This window comes from Cricetulus griseus, chromosome X, assembly GCF_003668045.3.
Source record: "Cricetulus griseus strain 17A/GY chromosome X, alternate assembly CriGri-PICRH-1.0, whole genome shotgun sequence".
Lineage (NCBI taxonomy): Eukaryota > Metazoa > Chordata > Mammalia > Rodentia > Cricetidae > Cricetulus > Cricetulus griseus.
The window spans coordinates 110,618,016-110,631,183 of NC_048604.1; the positions used below are offsets into that span (position 1 = coordinate 110,618,016).

The 13,168-nt window shown below is 40.1% G+C and overlaps 1 long non-coding RNA gene across 1 annotated transcript; it reads right to left on the reverse strand.

The window, feature by feature from the left end:
* Positions 1–11,354: 11,354 nt before the first annotated feature.
* Positions 11,355–12,486, reverse strand: LOC107980328. Its single transcript, XR_003488211.2, has 2 exons — positions 12,442–12,486; positions 11,355–12,330 (listed from the first exon to the last, which is right to left on the reverse strand). It is a non-coding gene; the product is annotated as an uncharacterized LOC107980328 (long non-coding RNA).
* Between the last annotated feature and the right edge of the window lie 682 nt (positions 12,487–13,168).

A 13,168-nucleotide genomic window follows, 5' to 3' on the forward strand; every position in this document is an offset into this window, starting at 1 on the left:
GCTCCCACCAACAGTGGAGGAGTCTTCCCCTTTCTCCCCAACCTCTCTAGCATAAACTGTCATTGGTATTTTTATTTTAGCCAATCTGACAAGTGTAAGATGGTATCTCAGAGTTGTTTTGATTTGCATTTCCCTGATGGCTAAGGATGTCTGACACTTTCTTATGTGTCTTTCAGCCATTTTAGATTCCTCTATTAAGAATTGTCTATTTAGTTCTGTACCCCACTTTTTAATTGGATTATTTGGTGTTTGGGAGATTAGCTTCTTGAGTTCTTTGTACATTTTGGAGATCAGCCCTCTGTCAGATGTGGGATTGGTGAAGATCTTTTCCCATTCTGTGGGCTGTCATTTTGTCTTGCTGACTGTGTCCTTTGCCTTACAAAACCTTCTCAGTTTCAGGAGGTCCCATTTATTAATTGTCGATTTCAGTGTCAATGCTGCTGGTGTTATGTTTAGGAAGCAGTCTCCTGTACCAATTCATTCAAGAGTATTTCCTACTTTCTCTTCTAATAAGTTCAGTGTGGCTGGGTTTATGTTGAGGTCTTTGATCCATTTGGACTTAAGTTTTGTGCATGGCAATAGACGTGGATCTATCTGCAATCTTCTACATGCCAGCATCCAGTTATGCCAGCACCATTTGTTGAAGATGCTTTCTTTATTTCATTGCATAGCTTTGGCTTCTTTTTCAAAAATCAGGCATTCATAGGTGTGTAGATTAATATCAGTGTTTTCAACTCTATTACATTGGTCTACCTGCCTATTTTTGTGCCAATACCAAGCTGTTTTCAGGACTATAGCTCTGTAATAGAGCTTTAAATCAGGGATGGTGATGCCTCCGGAAGTTCTTTTATTTTACAGGGTTGTTTTGGCTATCCTGTGTCTTTTGTTTTTCCATATAAAGTTGAGAATTGTTTTTTCAAGGTCTGTGAAGAATTGTGCTGGGATTTTGATGGGGATTGCATTGAATCTGTTGATTGCTTTTGGCAAGATTGCCATTTTTACTATGTTGATCCTACCTATCCAAGAATATGGGAGATCCTTCCATTTTCTGGTTTCTTCTTTAATTTCTTTCTTATGATAAAATCTTATGATACAGGAATTTCACTTTTTTGGTTAGACTTACCCCAAGACATTTTATGTTGTTTGTAGCAATTGTAAAGGGTGATGTTTCTCTGATTTCTTTCTCAACACATTTAACATGCACATATAGTTAGGCTAACGATATTTTTAGTTAATCTTGTATCCTGCCACTGAAGGTGTTTATCAGCTGTAGGAGTTCCCTGATAGGGTATTTCGGTTCATTTATGTAGACTATCATGTCATCTGCAAACAGTGAAAGCTTGACTTCTTCCTTTCCAATTTGTATCCCCTTGATCTCCTCTTGTTGTCTTATTGCTCTAGCTAGAACTTCAAGGACAAAATTGAAGAGATATGGAGAGAGTGGACAGCCTTGTCTTGTTCCTGATTTTAAAGGAATTGCTTTGAGTTGCATTTAGTTTGATGTTGGCTGTTGGCTTACTCTATATTGTTTTTATTATGTTCAGGTGTGTTCCTGTTATTCCTGATCACTCCAGGACCTTTATTATGAAGGGATGTTGGATTTTGTCAAAGGCTTTTTCAGCATCTAGTGAGATGATCATGTGGTTTTTCTTCTTCAGTTGGTTTATACAGTGAATTACATTGATAGATTTTCAAATGTTGAACCAACCCTGCATTCTGGGGATGAAGCCTACTTGATCATGGTGGATGATTATTCTGATATGTTCTTGGATTCGTTTTGCCAGTGTTTTATTGAGTATTTTTGCATCTATGGTCATTAGGGATATTGGTCTGTAGTTCTCTTTCTTAGTTGTGTCTTTGTGTGGCTTGAGTACCAATGTAATTTTAGCCCCATAAAAACAGTTTGGCAATGAACCTTCTGCTTCTATTGTGTGGAACAATTTGAGGAGTATTAGTATTAGCTCTTCTTTGAATTTCCGGTAGAATTCTGCACTGAAGCCCTCTGGCCCTGGGATTTTTTTGGTTGGGAGACTTTTGACAATGGCTTTATTTCCTTAGAGGTTATAGATCTGTTTAAGTTGAATATCTGTTATTGATTCAATTTTGGTAAGTCATATCTGTCCAGAAAATTGTCCATTTCCTTTAAATTTTCAAATTTTGTGGATTACAGCTTTTCATAGTATGACCCGAAGATTCTCTGGATTTCCTCAGTGTCCATTTTTATGTTCCCCTTTTCATTTCGGATTTTGTTAATTTGCATGTTCTCTCTCTGCCTTTTGGTTAGTTTGGATAAAGGTTTTTCTATCTTGTTGATTGTCTCGAAGAACCAACTCTTCGTTACATTGATTCTTTGAATTGTTTTCCTTGTTTGGACTTTATTGATTTCTGGCCTCAGTTTGATTATTTCCTGGCTTCTACTCCTCCCAGGTGAATTTGCTTCCATTTGTTCTAGAGCTTTCAGCTGTGATGTAAACTCTCTTGTGTGACTATTCGCTAGTTACTTCATGTGAGCACGTAGAGCTATGGACATTCCTCTTATTACTGCTTTCAAAGTGTTTCAATATAATTTTGGGTATATTGTGTCTTCATTTTTATTGAATTCTAGGAAGTCTTTAATTTCTTTTTTATTTCTTCCTTTACCCAGGAATGGTGCAATTGTGTGTTGTTCAATTTCCATGAGTTAGTTTGTTTTCTGCAATTTGTGTTGTTTTTGAATTCTAACTTTAAAGCATGGTGTTCTGATAAGACACAGGAGGTTATTCCAATTTTTTTGTACCTGTTGAGGTTTGCTATGCTGCCAAGTATGCGGTCGATTTTTGAGAAGGTTCCATGTGATGCTGAAAAGAAGGTATATTCTTTTGCGTTTGGATGGAAAGTTTTATAGATGTCTGTTAATCCCAATTGGGTAATAACTTCTGTTAGTTCCTTTATATCTTTGTTAAGTTTCTGTCTGTTGGTCCTGTCCAGTGTTGAGAGTGGGGTGTTGAAGTCTCCCACTATAACTGTGTGAGGTCTTATTTGTGATTTGAGGGTTGTTTTTTGTTTGTTTGTTTGTTTGTTTTTGGTTTTTCGAGACAGGTTTTCTCTGTGTGGCTTTGGAGCCTATCCTGGCACTCACTCTAGAGACCGAGCTGGCCTCGAACTCACAGAGATCTGCCTGCCTCTGGTTCCTGGGTGCTGAGATTAAAGGTGTGTGCTTCCAATACTGGGCCTGTGATTTGAGTTTTAATAATGTTTCTTTTACCAATGTTGGTTCCTTTGTATTTGGGGCACAGATGTTTAGAATTGAGGCTTCTTCCTGATGGATTTTTCCTGTGATGAATATGAAATGACCTTCTTCATCCCTTTTGATTGATTTTAGTTTGAAGTCTAACTTGTTAGATACTAGGATAGCTACCCCAGCTTGTTTCTTGGTCCGTTTGATTGGAATATCTTATTCCAACCATTTACTCTGAGGTAATGTCTGTCTTTGAATTTGTGGTGTGTTTCTTGTATGCAGCAGAAGGATGGATTCTATCTTCATATCCAGTCTGTTAGCCTGTGTCTTTTTACAGGTGAATTAAGACCATTAATATTGAGGGAAATAAGGACCATTGAGTGTTTATTCTTGTTTGTTTTTGATTTGTTGTTGGCATTGGTATTGTATCTGGATTTACCCTTCTTTTTCTACTGGGGTTTCGTAAAGTGGGATTATCTATTTCCTCTCTTTATGTGAGTGTAGTTAATTTCCTTAGGTTGGAGTTTTCCTTCCAGTACTTTCTGTAGGACTGGATTAGTGGTTACATATTGTTTACATCTGGTTTTGTCATGGAATATCTTGTTTTCCCCATTTATAGTTATTGAAAGTTTTGCTGGGTATAGTAGTCTGGGCTGACATCCTTGTTCTCTTAGAGATGGTAGAATATCTATCCAGGTCCTTCTGGCTTTCAGGGTTTCCATGGAAAAGTCCAGTGTAATTCTGATAGGTTTGCCTTTATATGTTACTTGGCCTTTTTCCTTTGCTGCTCTTAATATTCTTTCTTTATTCTGTATGTTTGGTGTTTTAATTATTATGTGACAAGGGGACTTTCTTTTGTTGTCCCCTCTATTTGTTTTTCTGTAGGCTTCTTCTACTTTCATTGGCATGTCTTTCTTTAGGTTGGGAAAGTTTTTTTCTATATTTTGATGAATATGTTTTCTGCACCTTTCTGTTGGGTTTCTTCACCTTCTTCTATACCTAATATTCTTAGGTTTGGCCTTTTCATGGTGTCCCATATTTCCTGGATATTTTTTTGTTAGGGATTTGTTGGATTTTCTTTGCTTGATGAATTTATTTCCTCTAGTTTGTCGTCAGCATTTGAGATTCTGTCTTCTATCTCTTGTATTCTGTTGGCTATGCTTGCATCTGTGGTTCCTGATTGTTTACTCTTTTCCACTTCCAGCATTCCCTCAGTTTGTGTTATCTTTATTGTCTCTATTTCAGTTTTCAGGTCTTGAACTGTTTCGTTCAGCTGTTTAAGTGTATTTTCTTGCCTTTCCTTGGTTTCTTGCATCTTTTGGTTCGTCTTTTCTTCCATTTCTCTGAAGGATTTTCTGATTTCCTCTCTTAGGGTCTCTATCATCTGCATGAAGATGTTTTTAATGTTGCTCTCTTTTGCTTCATCTGTGTTGGGATGTTCAGGTCTTGCTGGTGTAGTATCCCTAGACTCTGATGGTGTCAAATTGGTTTTCCTGTTGTTGGATGTGTTCTTATATTGTCTTCTTCCCATCTCTTCTTCCAGTAGGTGCAGGTGGTGTCTCTTCCTTTCCTGGTGTGTATGGCTCCGGGGTTCTCTTCAGTTGGGTGCAATTGGCTCCGATATTCTGATGGGTCTCAAGGTGGGTGCAGGCGGGTCTGAGGCACTCACTCTCCAGGTGGGCAAGAGCGGCACTAGGGCACAGGCCGATACAATCTTCCTCTGCACTGCATGGGGGCCGGAATAGCCCAGAGATCTCAGCAAAGTCAGGGTCCCTTGTTTCTCAGGGGCCAATTCAATCTGCCTGCAGACACGCGGGGGTGGGGGGGGTGGGGGGGAAGGGAGTTCCTAGAGTAGGCAGGCAGAATTTGGGCCCAAGGCAGGCACCAAAGCAGCTCACCTCTGCACTCTCTGTGGGCCAGAATAGCCCAGGGTTCTCAGCAGAGTCAGGGTCCCTGCATTAGTTGTCCTTTAGGAAATATATTTAGTGTTTAATGACAAGAGGCAAACATTTTCAATTTGCTAACTAATTATTCATATACATAATAAAATCATTCGTTCACAACACCAGTTTCAGTATTAGAAAGTAAGTTCTTCCCCGCACAGCTACCACTCCATTCCTAGGATGGAATTTTGAATTCAAGCCATTAAATCTTATAGATTGGAAATGAGGAATATCCTGTTGATAACTACACAGCCATTATATCTGCTCATTGTTCTGAAATGCATTTGTGGTAAGGAAACAAATATGGTACCACTGTCTTCTCAATAATCCAGAGGACGATTATAGAAGAAGCATGTTTCTGCTTTATTATGACAATTTGGCAAATATGTATTGACAGGCTTGTTCCTGATGTCATAGGAAAAACTAAAAATTTAAGGTGGTTTTGTTGTTGTTATTATTATTATATTGTAAGAATAATCTTTCTTAAAGGCTGTAAAAAAAAAGCCAAACACATAAGTGAGGCACTACAGAGAAAGCAAGCAGTCAGGGTGGCACACTTTTATAATTCCAGCTCTTAGAGACAGAGAAAGGAGGACTATACAACCAGGTTTACACAGTGAGTTACAGAGTAGCCTGAGCTACATAGCAAGACCCTGTATCTCAAAAAGAAAGAGGGAAGAGTGAAAAGAGAGCGAGAAGAATGGATAGTTTTTTACAAGCCATTTAAATCATGCCATATCATAAACACTGAAACATTTAATTACTTAAAACATTAAAACTATTGCTAGAACTTAGTTTATTCCTCAAAGGATAAGAAGATAAGAACTACTGTTTAACTCTAGCTTCTCTGACATACTCAGCAAAGTCTCAGACTCAGCTTCACAATCCGCAGTGGTAGAAAGGGAATGAAATCTGTATCTCACGGAACTGTGGGTTACAGAGCCCTCAGTGTGTGAATATATTCAGGCACACAAAGACTGTTATTTCCTCTTCTTTTGTGTTACTACCATTATACAGTTAGACACCAGTGACATCCCAAATCAGGCCAAGGACATGAGTTTGATATGAAGTCTACAAATGACAAGTCATCCCAGGCTCTCTGCCATATTCCACATTCTAGGATAATTACACAAATTAACAAAACAACCTTATGAGATACAGACAGTGCCCTTATGTGGAGTCAGGACAGGGACAGTATGAACTAGAAGCAAAGTAATGCCTTGCTTTCAGCCAGCCAGTAATACATATTAGTACCCGTCAGAAAGTGAGGTACAAAACCACAGACAGGGCTAGGCATGATGGCACATACCTTTAATCCCAGCACTGTGGAGGCAAAAGCAAACTCTGTGAATTCAAGGTCTGCTGGGATGACAGAGCAACATTGGGAGTTCCAAGCTAAGCCAAAGCTACTTAGTGAGATCCTGTCTAAAAACAAAACAAAGACAACCTACAGGATGATATTACTAATAATAAGAGGATGCTATTCCTAGAATAGAAATACAGATTATACAGAGAAAGTACAAAGTGCCAGCCTGGACTATGATGAACAGGTATGTAAGCTATTCAATGGGAGAATCAATCTCTATGGAACATCTGCCAGAGCCATGCCAGCTCACTATTTTAGAATTCTATGAATGTACTGAAAGCCTGCCTTCCAAACATATACATTTGTACAGTTTTCAACTACTGTAACATTAACTGATACCAAATCGATGAGATGTGAATTCCATCCCCATCGCTTACTATCTGACCTTGAGCAAATGTTAACCTCTACCACAGGTTCCATCTGCAAACAGCAAATAAGAACAGTGCCTGCCCTCTTACTGTTGTTATAAGGACTAAGTTAGCATAGGTAAATCACTTGGAATATTGTCTGGCAAATACAGTGAGAGCTCAATAAAATTGAGCTGCTAGGGGCTGGAGAGACAACTCAGTGATCAAGAATATTGGCTGTTCTTCCATAGGACCCAGGTTCTATTCCCAACACCTACGTGGTAGCTTACAACCACTGGGAACTCTAGATCTAGGGGATCTGACACCCTCTTCTGGCCTCTGTGAACACCAGTCACACATGTAAACACACATAAATGCAAGCAAAACTCACATACAAATAAAAAATCTTAGTGGACTATGGCATTTTATTTCCTAATCACTACCTAGAACTACACTAATTTCTAATCAATATTTATTCCATTTACAGTGAAACTGATCCAACAAGAACGTTCTTAAGATTGGTTAAGAAATGTCAGTATTATACAGCATGTGGCTACAGATCAGGATCAGAAGGCCAAAGTGGTTAACATACAAGGCAATCTGGAACTGGTGACTACACAATGCTGTGCAGTGTGAATCAGCACACATTTGTTAGAAAAGGCTGCAAACCTCTCCTGAAGCCACATAAATGTGCAACCATAGCCAGCCAATCTACCCAGCAATACCCAACAGGAACATTCACATAATTCAATAAATGCAACGCATCTTTACATAGTTAAACAATTATTTTGCAACACAAACACATGTAATACAACTTTACATAGTTAAACAGATACTCTATTCTACAACACTGTGATGAGCAAAGTTAAGTAATGTAAGAGAAGTCAGGCATAAGAGACCACAGTGTCAGATTCTAGCTGACAGGTTTCACACCAGGCTGGCCTGAATGCCATGGTGGCCCAGGTTACTTCAGGAAGATAAGTATGTGTTCCTGGGAGTGCAGCCAGCAGGCACCCCCAGCTGTTGGCTGTCTTCAAAAACAGCCCCTGTTGTAGAGAGCAGCAGGTCGAAAGGTAGCACCTTCCTTGGCAGCCAAGGTCTAGTCAGTACAGCTATGATGTGTACTTCCTCACAACTCAGGGCATCTCTGAAATCTCCCAGAACCCTCCAGGGCACACAGGTTCAGACTCCATCTCCATTATCTACTGCTATGTGATTCTGAGGAAGCTATGTAGCCTTGCTACATTGGGTTGTTCTCACCTAAAAATAAATAGCAGCACCTACTCTCTTGTGGCTCAAGGGATGAGTTACATAACATATAAAACACCTGAGACTGAACTACAGCTCAGCTTCTCCCCATGCCCTGCCCAGCTCCCTCCCTTCTCTTATCTCCAAGTGTGCTGGCAAGGGGTCCCTTGAATCTACGAACCATAGCCTTGTTCTCTCTCTGCTATCCAATGCTCAAAACCTTCAACAAAAGAAACTGGATACTTCTGGTCATGAGGACAATGACTGCTGTGGTAAGGACAGGTGTGGATCAGAAAGAACAGGAAGAAAAAACAGCTTCTGGATGCTGGGTGAACAGGTGTTCATTCTGGAAAACTTAGCTTCACTGAACATCTATGAAATGTGTCTTTTTGTCTATGTATATTTCAATATGAAGTTAAAATAAGACAAATTAGAAAATAAACATAACTGAATGTAAGAATACTGAATCCTACTTACATCCTACAAACAAGTGTTCATGTGCACATTGTAAACCCAACTTAGGGAAGTCTAAAGGATTACAAAGGAGCTGGAGCCAACAGTGTAGACTCATGCTGCAGCCCTCAGCACACTCCAGTAGGTAATGACAAGAGCCAATCAGATGCCAGGGAGGTCCTCCTGCCAGACTCAGTTCAGGACCAGAATCAGGAAGGCCACACTTGCCTTCTTTATCCTTCTGCCTCAAATATGGCCATTAAGTCCAGCTGACCTGCCCTAAAGTAGGCCATAAGACTCTCTATATGTGGAGGAAATAAATGTCCCTTTCTCTAAAGATAAGGGGACAGAGAAGAACATGAATGACAGGCCTTCCAAGACCCCAGAGTTGTCACTAGCCAATCATACTCCATTTCTTCCACTCAACCTGCACAACTGTCCACTGTTCATCAGATTTGGGCACACAATACACAACCTTCTTTGGATCTTTATTTCTAAAGGCTCTTGTGTTGTGGAAGACTTGAATAAGTATGTATGCTCTCCTATGCTTTACCTCTTTGTAAGGGATGTCTCAGCCATGAACCCAGGGTGGGTAAAGGGATAAATACACCACCAGCTACTCAACTGTGCCTTGCAAAGCAGAAGACTGCTAAAGTGAGATGTTTGCCCTCAGGAATGTTCACTGTTCTTCCTGTGTCTGTCTTTTGCCTGTAGCTGTCAAATGTGCATGTTGAATGATCTGCTCTATCACTCTCTGCCCTACTCTTTGTGACAAGGTCTCTTACTGAATCTAGACCCAGGCATCTGGCAAGTTACTACAATCCTCTTGCCTCCACCCTCCACCATGCCTAGGTTATTAGCACATGTACAGCCATCCCATGTCCATTTTTTAAATAGGTGCTGGTATCCAAACTATCTCTCCAGCCCCTGCTTTCACTTTTGAACCTTCCTTCAGAAGCACAACTGACAAAACTTAAAACATGAACACATTTCCAATATAAAGCTAGGCATAGTGTAGTAAACTTGCAACCCCAGTACTCTGGAAGGAATGGCAGGTATACCAGGAGCCCAAGGCCAGCCTCAGCTATATGCTGTGTTTAAGGCCAGCTTGGGATACTTGAGACTCTGCCCCAAACACTTCTAAATCAAGAGAGAATTTTCTGTTTATTATCACAGGCTATTTCATTAGAAATCCTCCCAATCACATTTTTTAAAACATTTTTTGTTAACTTACTGAATAAAATTTCACATCAACCCCACTTTCATACAGAGCACAAGAACCACAAAGAGAACAAGGCAGTTTCCAAACAAGAAGGCCCATTTTCCAAGCTTGATATTGAATAAGGTTGCTGTTTATGTACCTATTCCAGCTTGCCCTAATTATGGTTTCTATTGCTGTGGTAAACACCATGCATCTTGGGAAGGTAAGGCTGTGCAGCTTCTATAACACAAAGTCCCACATCCAGGGATGTCAGGAAAGAACTCGAGGCAGAAACCTGGAGACAGGAGATGGTGCAGAGGTCAAGGAGGATGTTGGCTTACTGAGGCTTGCACATCCTGCTTTCTTATAACAGACAGGCCCACCAGCCCATGATGAGGCAGACCCTGCCACATCAATCATAAATCAAGAAAATGCCCCACATGTTTGCCCACAAGACAGTTTGGTAGAGGAACTTTCTTAATCAAGTCTCCCTCTTCCCAAGTGAATATAGCTTGTGCCAAGTTGATAAAATAAATCTAACCAGCACACTGCCATAACTTCCTTTGGGTCATTCTAACACATCATGACATTAAACTCAACTCAAATGACATGCTTAGAATGATGAAGTTAATGTCATCGGTACTGTTGGAACATGATTCAGAAACACTGGTGTGAGGAGAATTCTGGGTACTTATGGAAACACTCCAAGAAAACAAGACAAGAGTCTTGTGACCTCAGTTTCTTCAAAACATGGAACTGTTCTTGAAATGTGTTTTCATGCTCCTTACAGGTTTCATGGATAAGAGTGGGTTTACTTCAGATTACTCATTATTGCTTGAGTTTGTTATTCAATTAAATGTTTAAACTATCCTTTATATGCCTCGATGGAAAAACATGTTTTTGCCATATTCGGCTTGTCCTTGTGATTGTATACAACTTGAACACATGAGAACTTTACTCAGGTGACCTTTCCTAACCCTCTGGGCATAAATTGTCTGGGGCTCTGAATAAAGTTGGTTTTTGCATGACACTTTAGTCTACCTAATTTAGTGGCTCCATTCTCCCAAGTCCTACAGTCTCTAGAGCAGTGTTAGAGGAACTACTGAACAAAATGTGACATTCAAGAACTAGATAGAAGTCGTGGAAGCATACGGTGAACACCAAGGGCCATCACTGGCCGACCCTAACAAACATCTTACTCCAATAGAAAGACAAACATCAATGTTTCAGTGTATTAGTGGACAGAGACCCAAAAGAAGAGCCAATCACATTTTCATCTATTAGCCTGCTGTTTTGTTTGTCCACTGTTCTTGCATAAAGAGGTAACAGAGAATTCAACCCCATAAACTAAGATCCAAAAAAGATTCATGGGCTCCATCCCAATTACTTAGATCTTTTTGCAAATGATTCTGGCACTCAGATAAATCTAAGTGTGTTCATCTTCCTCTTTGGAACAGATGAAATGATGCAGTAATAATGTACATTCCATTTTTATCTTGAAAACACAAGAAGTTGGCTGGGAATTTCCCACTCACCACTTCTGAAGTCACTTAACTGATTTATTAACTCATTCAGAAAATAAATTTTCAAAGCTTACTTTACTCTACCTTTAAACTAAAACTTAATTTACATCATCTTTACATGTGGCTATAAAAAGATCTCAACATTCTCTTTGACCACAGGCAGAATTCCAAAACTGTACCCTCCTACCAGGAAGCAATTTTACTTCCTGATTCAATCATATTCTAGTCCTTCACAAAAGAACCAATGTAAATCGTCCCCTGGGGACTGAAGGCTCAGAAGTTAAGATCCAGTACAGCTCTTCCAGAAGACTCAAAGATCCAAATCTGGTTTCCAGTGCCCATGTTGGGAGGCTGACAATGGTTTCCAACACCAGGTCCCAGGGCATCCAATGCCACTGACCTCCGCTGCAGACACCTGTAATCGTGTGCACGCACATAACCTCATGCGGGCGCAACACAGATACACAGTTAAAAATAAAAATTATTTTTTTTCAAAACTGACTGCCTTGCTGGGAACTTCCCCAAAATACTGAATGCATTTCACATTCAGATGTACACATGTACATGAATGTCTTTGGGACCAGGGACAAAACAATCATGCAGCTCTGCAAGTTATCCTAAAGGCACTTGTATTGGAAGCTTTGTATGTAGTCTAGAACTCCTGGGGATTCTGAGGCCTTTAAGACATGGGACTAAAGGGGAGTCACAAGGCTCCTGTCCTTAACAGAAACAGTGGGACTTGGGCCCCTTCCTCTTTATTTCACTGTCAGGCCACAATGTAAATACTCTGCTCTGCCATTCACTCCCACCATAGTGTGCCATTTTACCACAAGTACAAAAGCAAAAAGACCAACCAGTTATATAGTGCAGCACTCAAATTATGAGCCAAATAGACCTTGTCTCTTTATAAGTTCACTACCTCAAGTATTTGTTACAGTGAAAACAGCTGTCTGGCACACGCACGCCCCTTTATCTCTTGAAAAAATCAGAAAAAGCCAAAGTCACACAGCGTCTGTCCTCTGCTCTGGGACTCTGTTGAAAGAAAAAAATCAGTGTTTAAAGTGGGAAATTACCAATAGGGAGTCAGCAATAAGGAGTCAGGTAGAAATATAAGGGTATTTAATAGGGAAAAGCCTTACTTACAGAGTGACCTAGCCAGCCGGCATGGCAGCAGTCTGTACAGCAAGCTGAAAAGGAAAACCGAGAGTGAAATAGCCACCTGAACCTCTCACTCTATGTCACCCTGACCACGCTCTTGCAGGCATGGTCAGGCAGACCTGTACCCAGCCCCTGAGCAGGCATAGCTACAGGTTCCCCTACAATTCCCCTTTTAGTCTAAAAGAGGATTAAAACTTAACAGTGGCAATCCCTGTCAAAATCCCAACACAGTTTTTCAAAGACATTGAAAGAACAATACTCAACTTTATATGGAAAAATAAAAAACCCAGGATAGCCAAAACAACTCTTTACAATAAAGGATCTTCTGGAGGCATCACCATGCCCGACTTCAAGCTCTACTATAGAGCCATAGTTCTGAAAACAGCTTAGTATTGGCACAAAAATAGACAGATAGACCAATGGAATCCAATTGAAAACCCTGATATTGACCCACACACCTGCGAATACCTTATTTTTGACAAAGGTGCTAAATCTATACAATGGAAAAAAGATAGCATCTTCAACAAATGGTGCTGGTACAATTGGATTTGGACATGCAGAAAATTGCAGATCGATCCATACCTGTCACCATTCACAAAACTTAAGCGCAAATGGATCAAAGATCTCAGCATAAATCCAGCCACACTGAATCTTCTAGAACAGAAATTGGGAATTACCCTTGAACAAATTGGCACAGGAGACCGCTTCCTGA